At 42.0% G+C, this 12,692-nt stretch overlaps 1 protein-coding gene across 9 annotated transcripts in view; it reads left to right on the plus strand.

Annotated features, from left to right (window-relative positions):
• Window positions 1–12,692, plus strand: part of GALNT3 (polypeptide N-acetylgalactosaminyltransferase 3) — a 684,564-nt gene that overhangs the window by 137,492 nt on the left and 534,380 nt on the right. For 5 of the 9 annotated variants that reach the window (XM_069616285.1, XM_069616286.1, XM_069616289.1 and 2 more), the window contains one exon: window positions 9,005–9,153. The exons of the other annotated variants lie outside the window; for them this stretch is intronic. The gene's annotated coding sequence lies outside the window, so the exon portion shown is untranslated. The remainder of the gene's footprint in view (window positions 1–9,004; window positions 9,154–12,692) is intronic. 9 annotated transcript variants of the gene reach the window in all.

The following is a 12,692-nucleotide window of genomic DNA, read 5'->3' on the forward strand; positions in this document are numbered from 1 at the left end:
GCTGAGTGGGTACGAGGGAAGAAGGGACCCGCTCAAGGAAGATCAGGGCAACCCCACTGCCAGTACAGTTAGTGTAAGGTTATATATGATCTCGTAGCCGTCGGGGAGAAGGGAGTCAAAAGCAGTGACTGATATGGCATTGAACCACTTCTCGGTAAGAGTGAGGATATTGGAGATCAAGGTCTTCGAGAAGGAGGCAGATGTCATCAAAGTGTTTGATAGCAGAGCGTGCATTAAGCGTGGCTAGATGGAGTAGGTCTCTGCCTTTTAAAGATTTTACAATGAGGGGTATGTGGGCGTGGTGCACCAGTCGGAGGAGGAGGAGGAGGGGGGACAGAGAGAGCAGTAACATGAGCAGGAAGGAAGTTGATAAGGAGTGGCAAGTGCCACTCAAGAAGGAGGAGATTGGGTTGAAGACCCTGAGCCATGATGCTGCCATTATGATCGACATTAATGATACACCTGCATGCCTGCCAAGAGTACTTCCCATATAGTGCCACCATTAATTGATGAGGATAGAGTATAGATGCAGTGAGGAGTCAAGAGTTCTAGAGATGGGACAGAAAAGATGATATCAGTTACGATCTTCTGGAAGTTGCACTGACCTAGGTGTCTGCAATGGGTAGACCAGGGTTAGTGGTTAGGAAGTATTTTTTGAAACATTTTCCTCCCAGATTTCGTGAGGAGTATAGGTGATAGTAAAGCAGTTAGAATAGGTAGGTGAGATGGCGACTACCATAGGGGTTGCGCAGAGATTAGGATGGCAGATAGATACTGTACAGCACAAGCTCACCAGTCGGCCTATTAGCCGAAAAGTAGAGCAAACGGATGCAATAGAAATACTTTGGTGCAAAATTGAAGATGTAGGGTTGAAAAAAAACACACATAGGTTCGAAATTACCAAAAGCACACAAATGCATTGCAAAATTGGGGTGTAGAGTTGTAGGTTTAAAATTACCAAAAAGCAAACCAATGCAGAAAAGGGGGTATAGTAAGGCATAGGAAAAACAGCAGAAATTGGCTTAAGACACAGCTAGGTTCAACATTTGTGAGTTAGTGATTATGAATTGGGTAGTTCATAACATGACTCACAAGTACTGTAGAATGGGAGAACAGAGCTCCATGTGAGGCACAGGTTTGTGGAGTAGCTGGCTGCATGCTAGTGAACTGTTCAATGAAGGTGAGAGGTGGTGGAGCATGAAGTGATGCAGAGGAGGAGATGGGAGACCCTCTGAGCCCTCCCAAGGCCTGGACAGGTCCAGACAGGAGCCTTCGTGTGGGGCCTTGGTGCCGGGGGCCAGCTCCCGTCTGCCAGCTCCCATTAGGCCAAATACAGCAAGCGTTCGTCCAATTGGCTTCGGTGCGACTCAATTGCCATGGCAAACCTTGGAGGCATCTGGTGCAGAAGAAGAGGATGCCATGATGGAAAAGTAAATCAGCACCTAAGTTCGCTCCGCACACGCCCGTTGCAGGAAGATAAGATGGCTAAAACAGCATGTTTAGCAGCATGGTAGTTTTGGATCACTGCTGCACCAATTATGTGAAAAAAACACACAGATCAAAAAAGCGTGCTGCAATAAATGCTCTCACCTAGATGGGCTTACCTTCAGTAAAGGCTTTCCAGGATTGCCGGTGCTCGGAGCATGGTGCTGGGTGGGATGGGGGAGGGGGAGGCAAGCAACCAGCATGCTTAAGGTGGCAGAAGAGAAGGCTCTTGATTCCATTCTCCTCATTCCAGCCTGGGTTTTTCTTGGTTGCATTTTGGGAGTTGTGGTTCTGAAAAAGAAAACTATGGCCAGAAGAGAGGCTGATGGGCATTGTGGAAGGGACAGGGATACCAGCAGTCATAGACCAAGCATTCTTGGAGAGAGGGGGGCAGGAAATGACCCCCCTCCACATCTGGCAGGGCCCCCAATTTCCCTGACAGACATGCCCCAGTCACAGCTTCCACACCCTGTCTACCCCACACACCCCACTCCAACCTACTACGCTACCACATCCTCTATCCCATTCTACCCTAGTCCACCCCACTCTTAGGCCACTACTTTTTCCGCCCTACTACTCTAGTCATTCCACAAGCCTACCCCTCTACTTTCTCACTGCTCTAGCCCTTCCACTATACCCTAATCACCCCATCTATCTCTGCCCTCACCCACTCTACACCAATCCTCTCTACCTACCCCCACCTTACCTCATCCACACTCCTCTCTTCCTCACCAAATCCCACTATTCTACCCCTAACCTACTCTATCCCTCCTCAAGTCTACCCTGACACATCACGCTTCACCCCACTCTACCACCCACTCAGAACTAACACTGCAAAACCACTCTAACACACCCTACCGCTCCAACACCACTCTACTGTAATCCCACAGCTCCATACCACTCTAACTGGGCTACCTCAACCTACTCCGTCCACTCTTCTCCCCCTGCTGTCCCCACCACTCTGTTCTTCCCACCCCACCACTCTATCCCATCTCAGCTCTAGCCCTCCTGCTACTCTACCCCACCCACTACTCAGCCCCACCCACTCTGCCTCCATCTCACCCGGCCGCCCATTGCTTCCCATTATACCCCCACCCCCATTACTCCTTTCTACCTCTTCCACCCCTCCCAAACTCAACTCTACCTCTCACTTTACACCATTCCACCCTACTTCCTCCCACCCCGCTCTACAACCACCCACCCTTCTCTACCTTGAACCCCACTCTGCCACATAAACATATGCGAATATTCCTCTACTGTGGCTTGTCCACAACCATCCTTTCTGCTCATCAGCCCGAGCCTGGCTGTTGCTGCACTTTCAATGTCCTCCTCAGCATTCCGTGGTGCTGTAGGCCTGGGCAAGCATGTGTTTTGGGTCCTGGTTGTGATGAAGGGCTGCAGGAAGCTAGAGTATAAGGTGAGAAAGCCATATTAGAAATGTAGGATCTTGGGGATTCTAGGACTGGCATCTCCAGAGATGTCAGCTTAAAGGCTTTGCTCATGTGCCCTGTGTAAGGAAGGCATGGTATCAAACAGTGAATACCGACACAAGTGATCACAGTTCAAGGGTGTTTATTGAACTTCAGTTGGGTTTGAAAAACGTTGGTTTCCTAAATCTAAAGATGGGAGCAAGCTACGACCATCAAATAATAATAATACAGTCCTAGTAGAGTCTTGCCAAAATAAAAGGCCCTTTACTAATAAACCCATTGCCAATACTTCGAAATACAAATGGTGTGGGAAACAATGGTCTACAAAAGAAAAGTGTTCAAGAAATATATCAGTATAGGTCCCCCTGCACTAGGCTCAGACCCACTTTAACACAAAACCTTCAATTGGTCTCCCTCCACTGGGCTCGGACCAAATTTATCTCATTTGCAAAGTTTCTTTACTATATCAAAATCAAAGACTTTTGACTGTGTGCTGGATCTTGCTTGACGTGTCGCAGGACCACTTCGATACACAATTGTTTGTTCTCTTAATAATGTAACCCAATAACTTTCACTTCTGCCACTTCTCAGCTTGGATACCTTACAGAGACCTTAGATTGAGCACCCACGTGGTGCTGGACCACAGTTCAAACACTCATCAGCAGTTCAACTTTACTTCTATGTTTTACCATACACCTTTATCAATGTTCATTCCAGCGCTCACCATACAATGTTGCTGCTTGTAACCTTGGCTTCAACACAGACCAGTCTTGTATCGGTCGCCCCAATTTACCACCTTTGTTGATTTCACTGACGCTGCTTTGTTTTTGGAGACGAGGATGGTACCACGGCGGCTGATGCTTCTCCCTGCCTCAAATCCATGGCCCGGGAGGACCCTGAGTATCTCCGACACACAATACAGGATTTTTCAGCCAAGTTTCCTGTTCTTACGCTTTCTAATCTCGAGTGCTTTTGAAAGTAACGCTTTCCTGTCGGAAAAGTCAAGGGAACTTCCCTCCTTGCGATCTACTCCTGGTTTGCTATCTTCTCTCGTCCAGCTGCTGTCTCGAAACTGCTGTTTCCTTTGAGCGAGGCAAAACACACGAGTGCGTGTTCATGCTCTGCCTTTTATCTGTGTGAGGAAGTTTAATGGAGTCGGGTGTGAGTGCTGGTCACTAATTGCCTGACCTTGCCTGACCATTGTGTTGGGACATGTTCGGTATACTGCTTGGGTGTTAGTCATTTTCTCCCAGAGGGGGCTGCCTGTGTACAGGGTAGAGGTCCTATATATACTATCTGCTAGGATTGGGTAAAGGTGTTATAAGGAAGGGGATACCGTGTCTCGCCATCCGGTGTCCCACTCCCCAAAGACCTCTCACGCAGGTGATCCTACCGCACTGGTCCACCCGGATGAAGTGGATCCAAAAGTGATGGCAGTGTCCTGGCCACCTGGATGACAGATCCCCTGGCACCAGTGGGTGAGGCACCTTCTGATTTCTCACACCTGTGCTCACCATCTATATTCATGTCTGACACCAGCCTTTCTAAAACATCTCAACTTGCTAAAAGGCAAAAGAAGGTGAAAGAAGGGAAGGCAAACTGTTAGAGCTTATGACCAAGGTGACATCTGACATTGTGAAGATCAAAACAAAACAGTTTGCTTCAGAGGAGAAATATGTGGACTGGTCTACAAAGATTGACTCTGTGGAGGGTCACTTGAACTCAGTGGATGAAGACACACAGAGGATGACTGAGCAAATGAAAGACTTACAAATATGAAAATAAGCATTGTCTCTCAAAATCTCTGAACAGTAACATTCTCCAGAAGGAACAACATTCCCATTGCTGGATTTCCAGAAAATGTTGAAAAGGGTTGCCCAATGGACTTATTGGAGAAGAGCTTGGACAAATTACTCAGTTGGATCCTAAAATACCCCTGGAAATGGAGAGAGCACCTAGATCTCTAGGTCCAAAACGTATGCTTGGGCAGAGACCAAGGCATTTTGTCGTGACATTTTTGAGATTTCCAGTAAAGGAAACGATTTTGAAGAAGGCACGTGAACTGGCAGATCTTGCATGGGGAGAACACAATGTTTTTTGGTGCCTTGAGTAGAGATGTCCTGGAGAAAATGAGGGCTTTCTTTGTGGCAAAAGAAGCAAGAATTTAAAGTACTATATAGTGTACCCTGCAATTGTTTGAGTTTAGATGGTCAAGTTCATTCATTCACTGATCACTGTATTGTGCAGAGGCGTTTTTAACCGATCTGAATCAAGAACATATGGAGGAATTCACAACTACACAAAGAGGGATGATTGCAGGAAATAGAGATGCAACGCTTTGGGTTATATTTGCTATTTTATTTGCTTTAATATAATGGTATCTGTTCTTGGTAAATTGGTATTTGCAAATTAGGAAATACTTTCTTACCGTTTTATTTTAATGTATATATAAATTGCCAGGAACTAGCGGCGCAGTGACCGTAAAAATGGTTTTTGAGTTTGTTTTTGTTCATTTGTTCATTCGTAGCCGTCACAAAAGGAACATATTAGAGGAAAGCTCCTTTCAGCATTGTGACGCTGTGCTGTAGAGCATGATGAGTAGTGGATTGGAAATAAGGAGCAACATAGATGTAATGGTGCAGAGGAGCTGTGGAGGGAATGATATGGTGCTGTTAACGCAGTAGTTGCAGAGATGATCTTGTGCATACCAGAGGAAGTGACTATATGGCAATGCAACCCTCAAGTCAGATGCTAACAGGTGACTTATATTGGATGCATCGTGCTGGATTCTGTTATGCTGACCCTCTGAGACTAAGAGTGTAATCAGTTCCATAGGCCAAGACTGGCGTATATCTTGAAATTCTTCAAGGTTTACCGAACTTAAAAGGAAGGGTTCATTTAACATAGAATAATTAGGTCTGTGTTTGACAGACTGATTGCAGCGAACAAACAATAACTAAATGTATACACTATACATCTGCAATGATTTATATTAACCGCTAGTCTGCACAACGTTCTTATTTATTAAAGAATACCAGGGATACGAAACATGAATGAAGGTGATTGATAATCTGTGGTGTGCACCCAAGGCTTGACATAATACTCAACGATGAGATGTTTAATACAATGAACTCTGTTCGTTGTGATTACTTATAGTATACCACTATTTTAAGGCTTCAACTTTTCGTACCTTATATAGAGTTCATCAAGAACGACTGGGCTGGTGGGCAGCACTGGGGAGGAGACAATTATAAAAGGATATCCCCATATTTTAGAATGGGATTAAATGTGATGTAATGAAACTATATTGTTAATCGCAGAATCTACTGACAAAGTAGACATTTACCACAAAATAACTTGTAACATGTCTTTGTCATGTGGGATGTCGTGGAATTAATAAGTATATAGTTGCAATTGAATGTTACATTGTTAATGGGGAGAACCATTTAGCATAGGTGACTTCTAATGTTTGATTACTATAATTGGAGGATTTGCACTGCTTTTGAGTCGTGAATGCTGGTTGATATGTTCTTAAATTTGTTGAAGCCTCACCTACCACACTTAAGTCAGGTTAATGAGTTCAGAGATCTGTTATTAAAGAATTGTGTTTGGAAGTCATGTATAAATTGTATCGCTGACTGATGTGACCATCTTTTGGGCGATGTTTAGAAATGTCTGATACTGCATTTTATTTGCTATAACTGTTTTGTTTGACCATGCACATTGGTAATGGAGATGTTGAATGTTTTATTAGTTATCTAGGAAAATTAAATTAACTGCTGGTTTTGAACAAGGCACTATTTCTGAGATGTATTTGAGTGGGGTGAACTAATTCGGGTAATTTAAGAATGGGCAGGAGTGGTTGGAGGAAATGGTTTGGAAAGGGATGTGTTTTTACCTGGACTGCTGTGTTAATATTATTATTATATATATTTTTATTGGGTGTCTTTTCTGTCTTGTTTGCGTGTGGAGTGACATATGTGATGCATTTATGATATTCCATATTTTAGGATCAGGGGTTGAAGAATTTCAACAACTCATTGGTTTAAACCTTCTATGGTTGTGTTGGCTCAAAATAGAGCTTCCTTGGCAGACTGCCATTATAACTAATTATAAAGGTTGATAAAAAACAGATGTTTGAGTCAATGACAAATGGGTGATTTTGAACGTAAAGGGATTCAATTGCATATGGAAGAGAAAGAAGGTAATGGCGAGGATTTGGAGGGAAAGGGAAGATGTGTGTTTTTTTGTATTTTTTTTTTACCAGAATCCCATTTACTAGATGAAAATAAAAGCTTCCTGACAAAGTCTAGATATTCGAGGGAATTATTGAATTGCTATTGTTCAAAATCAAGTGGAGTTGGTATACTATTTAGAACAGGCTTAAATATGAACATTGAAAAAGTCGTTTTGGACTACAAAGGTCAAATAATTTTTGCAAATGCAGTTTATGGTGTACTAGTGCTTACTCTGGGCTTTATCTACTGTCCATGTCCTCTGGGGAAATCCTTTTTTGATGCACTTACGAGTTTATTGTAAGATATATGTGGGGAGAATATAATTTTAGGCTTCAATTGTCATTGATCACAAATTGGATCCTTCAGCATCGTGCAGATTTACGAGTTTAGGGGCAAGCAATGCATTTGACCTCTTTTTACAGAGGTTTGATGTGGTGGATATATGGCGAGTAATTCATGTGTCAGCAAGAGAATATACTTTTTATTAATCTGTTCATAATTCTTTTTTAAGGATCGATTTATATGGTGGTATCTGACAAACTTATGAATTGGGGTATTTGTGTGGATATTGGGGAACGTGGGATTTCAGACCATGCTCTGGTGGACATGCAGTTGGGTTTGGGTGTTGGGAACTCAACCTTTCTAAGATGGCGACTCAAACAGGGTCTTTTGCAAGATTCAGAGGGAGTCTCTGGTATTCAGACTTTTGTTGACATATTCTTTAGAGAAAATGAGGGCTCAGCAGATAGTCTAATAGTTTGGGATAGTGTCAAGTGAACAATACGGGGAGAGTTGATTAATAAGACTTCATACTCGAGGAAGACTAGTTTAAAAGAACTGAAAGAATTAGACATTACTTACATGCTTGCAACAAATATTCAATAGCCAAGAAAAATTCAGATAAACTATAGATGGTTCGGGCTCGGGATGAGCTGAGTAATAAGACTGATTTGTTGGCAGAAAGGGGCTTTTTCTTTGTAAAACAAATATTGGGAATGTGGTGACGAGAGGTAAGCTGTAAGCTAATCGGTTGAAAGAACATATGTACACAGTGTGAATGAATGTAAAAATATGGCAATGAAAAAGTTTGATATTTGTAGGTTTTTTTTTCATTCGAAGAGTCAATTTATACTGAGGATACCCTTCCTTTAAGAACGGATGTAGAGTTTTTAAATGATTGAGATTCCTGAACTATCCCCTGAGGAAAAGAACGTTTTAGATGCTCAGATAGAAGTCCTGAAAGCTATATAACAACTAAAGTGGGTAAATCACTGGGCCAAGTTGAATTGCTGGTAGAGTTTTATAGGACTTTCAGAGGAGTTTGGCTCCAGTTTTGTGTAGGTTATATAATCGTTTTGTACTGGAGGGGTCCCTGTGCCCAAGTATGAGAGAATCAAACACTAGAAGGGGGTAACCTTCACTATATCCCTGGTCCCTTAGGTCAAGAAACAGCAAATATAAAGGGGTGGACCGGTGGATGAAGAATGACCAGACTTATTAACTCAACACATATATCTGAATTTTATTTAATCAATACAAAAATGTTATATACATTCTAATAATACATATCACTAACCTGAAATCAAACATCAATAATTCAATCACAATTATTCTGTCAAGCCCACAATCGATCATAATCATTCACACACACACACTCTTGTATCATAAAATGGCTTTCCATTTTTCCATGTAAATACAACTTAATACACGTTTTTGGCAAGTGCTTTACAACATTTTTTGACCCTATCCTTGATACAGGTGTCATTCACAGTTTGTTATTCCCAATGGTTTGTATAGTCGACACATGTTTCGGTCATAGGACTGACAAACATGTCCTTTTCTATTTTCTAGACCTTCATCAGGATGTGAAGCCAAGATCAAATGTCTTGATTTTCATGGACTGGAGGGAGCCTTCATCTCTCCGTAATTCAAATTTGGAGATGTAGAAGATGTTATGGAATAAATCCCTCACTGGTACCCGGAGTAGCCTGTTCAATCAAGTGAGTTACACTGTAAGAGGCCATGCATATATCCCATAATATGTTCTTCTCCAGGTCTGTACACTTCCAACGAGTAAACAGATATGCACCCTCTATTTCTGTGTCCCCCCCAGGGCAGATGAATGAATATTTCTTTGAGATACACACTTACTCTCCCAATGGCTTTCCTATATTAATGATGTTCCTTTTTCTTAATGTTTTCTTTTTCCATTTATAAATCGTCTTTGTAGAGTTGCTTTGCATTCTCGGTACCACGCGTAAATCGCTGAGTTACCCAGTGAGAACCTTCTTTTTCTATGCTGCAATCTCAAAGATTCTTGTAAGTGCATCAAAAAATGATTTCCCCCGGTAGACATGGACAGTAGATAAACCCCAAAGTAAGCACTTCTCCACCATAAACTAGATCTGCAAAAATAATTTAACCTTTGCAGTCCAAAACTACTTTTTCAATGTTCATATTTAAGCCTGTTCTAAATAGCATACCAACTCGCCTTGATTATAAACAATAGCAATTCAATAATTCTCTCGAATATCTAGACTTTGTCAGGAAGCTTTTATTTTCATCAAGTAAATGTGTTTCTTGTAAAAAATGTAATTTAAAAAAACACACCTTCTCTCTCCCTCCAAATCCTTGCCATTACCTTCTTTATCTTCCATATGTAATTGAATCCCTTTACGTTCCACGTTACAAAAGACAAATCAACCATTTGTCATTGACTCAAACATATGTTTCTTATCAACCCTTCTAATTAGTTATAATGGCAGTCTGCCAAGGAAGCTCTATTTTGAACAAACAAAACCATAGGTTTAAACCAATGAGTTGTTGAAATTCTTCAAACCCTGATCCTAAAATCTGGAATATCATAAATGTCTCATATGTCACTTCACACGCAAACGAGATGGGACAAGACAAACGCCACAAAAAAATAAAAAAATAAATGAGAAGCCGTGATTAATCTAATAACGAAACTGGGAAGGGATCATAGAAAATGTGGGAATTATAGGATGATTTCATTGCTCAACGTGGACATAAAATTGTTTCTTTAATTCATGATTGCCAAGTTGGTTTTATGAAAGATAGGTTTGGATATATTGGAGCAATAATCAATGTATAAGGTCTTGGAAAGGAGTTTGTTTTGGACACAGTTTTGGTATTCATGGATGCTGAGAAGGCATTTGACAGGGTTCATTGGGAATTTGTGAGGAATATTATGCAGAAAATTGGGTTTGGGACGAGATTCCTGAATGCGGGAGTAGTTTTAATAATACAGTTATGACAAAGGTTTGGGTGAACAATGAGATTTCTGATTCTTTTTCACCCATGCGAGGCACAAGACAAGGTTGTTTATTGTCCCCCTTTTTGTTCAACATCGCTTTAGTCTTTGGCGGCTTACATTCACAGGGATTGAGGTATTCGAAGTTTAAAATTTGGTTATAAGGAAATGAAAGTGCTATCCTGTGCGGATGACATGGCTATTGTCCTTTCTAACCCAGAAGGAGGAGGATGTAGCACTTAAAGCTTTTGAAAAGGTGGACAGGCTATCGGGACACACAATCAATTGGGATGAGACAGAAATGTTTCCACTTTCTCTACCTGTCAGAGGGGAGGCTTTGCAACGTGGGATTGTAAGAGGTCAGAAACGGAGGTGAAATATTTGGGAATGTATTAAATACAGGATCTAAGAAAAATGGCAGAATTTAATGTGGAAAAACTTATTGGGGGGGTTAATGAATCTTGTGAGAAAATGCGAGAGACTATCAATGGAACTTTGCCAGAGGGAAACAGTAGTTTACCCAAGAGAAGGTATCTAAACCTTTTGGAAATCTGAAAGATTTGCCTGTGCCACTGCGCTGAATGTGCTGTGACACACAATGTAAAAGATGATGGCTATGGAGTTTTCACACTCCACAACAAAAAGAAACCGTGTTCAAAATCACATTAAAATACATGACAGAGTTGGAAAAAGGGTCGAACTCTCTCCAGGTTAAAAATTCAAGTCGTCAAAATCCAGCAATGTTGCTGGGGGTCTCTAAGGTAGAGAGGAATTGGCACATTTCTGAGAATTCTCCCTAACAGTTCTCAATCCAGCAGAGGAGTTAGGCAATGCTCTGCTCAAAAGAGTAACTCAACACTAGGCAGTGCAAAGCCCCACCTCCCATAACCTTTGTGATAATACGGGAGGATGGAACTGTGACACTGAGGCAAAAGGAGTTTTGGCAGCAAGGGAGATCTACTGCCATCAGCCAATTGTCGGTTTTGGCATAGGTACCAACAATTCCTCATGCCCAATCAGCGGTTCTCTGTGTGCCTGCAAGGAGGAGTTTGGGCACAACATGGCTGGTTGTACAGACTTGAGACAGTGGTTGTGGGCTCCAACAGAACTCGCAGGAAATAAGGATGTGTACCTCAGGAAAATCATTGATATGCTTTTTTAAAAATACAAATACTGGCACTCTTAGACAATAATGCAATTACACTGCAAAAGTGGAAGGCACATGAATGTACAAGAATACATATAGAATCAAAACTGTTGAAAGCAGCATTTGGGTGCACTCCCTCAATTGTAGCAATTTTGATTTGCACCCACAAAATGGGCAACACTAACAACTTTCAACATAATGCATTCATCAGGGACCAGATGACTGACATCAGAATCTCTCTACTTATTGCTTTATGATCTGAGAAAGCAAGCTCTTTCTAGTCGGATCCAACGTTATGCAGGACGGATGTTACCTACTTGCACAGGCTGCCATGCGCCCTTTGGTGTGAGCAATGATGATTTGCATAATCCTCCTCCCAACAATCGCATAAAATGTGTGGAAAATGTTTCTTTGGGTGGGTCGCCCAGCGGTATTGCCAGTGACAATTGGTTCAAAACATTCCACCCATCAGTTTTGCCCTCATTGTAACCTAATACTGTGTGTCAAAAGATCTCTTTTTCTACTTTTCTGTACTTCCTTATTGATGCTGGTTTAAAACCACCTTTAGCAACAGCTGCAGGGTGGCTTTTTTACACTCTATTCAAGATCACCACTCCAGCAAAATAGCACCCCCATACTGGACTAGACAACTGTTGTGGGTTTTGGGACTGTGCTTGCAGCCCAGTTTAGTGTGATGTGATTATTTCTACATATTTTTTTAAAACGTACTTCTTTATAATTGGTTCTTTTAATTGGCTCTGTGTTAATTCCGGTCCATCTGCGTCTGACTGGACGCTTTTACTCACTCTTGTGTTTGCATTCAGCATTCCACTTTGTAATTTAATTTTAATAATCTTGACAGTATACGGAAATGAAATAAACTAACTGCAGCATTTCCGCTGCAGTCAGTGCGAGGTTGCCTGGCCTCTTTACACGCACAGGGCTCCTTCCCGCTGCAAGTCTGTCTTTTCTTTTTCTCCTACACGCACACATCAGCGGCAGCTGTCACTCTCTCGCCTCAGACGGCCAGTTGTATGTGCAGATTTAAATTTCCTGCTCACCGGAAGCGCAGCAGATGGCTGAAGTGGAAGCGCCTCCACCTGGCCAAGTCTTGCCCA

Source organism: Ambystoma mexicanum, chromosome 9 (genome assembly GCF_040938575.1).
Source record: "Ambystoma mexicanum isolate Mex_15411 chromosome 9, UKY_AmexF1_1, whole genome shotgun sequence".
Classification (NCBI taxonomy): domain Eukaryota; kingdom Metazoa; phylum Chordata; class Amphibia; order Caudata; family Ambystomatidae; genus Ambystoma; species Ambystoma mexicanum.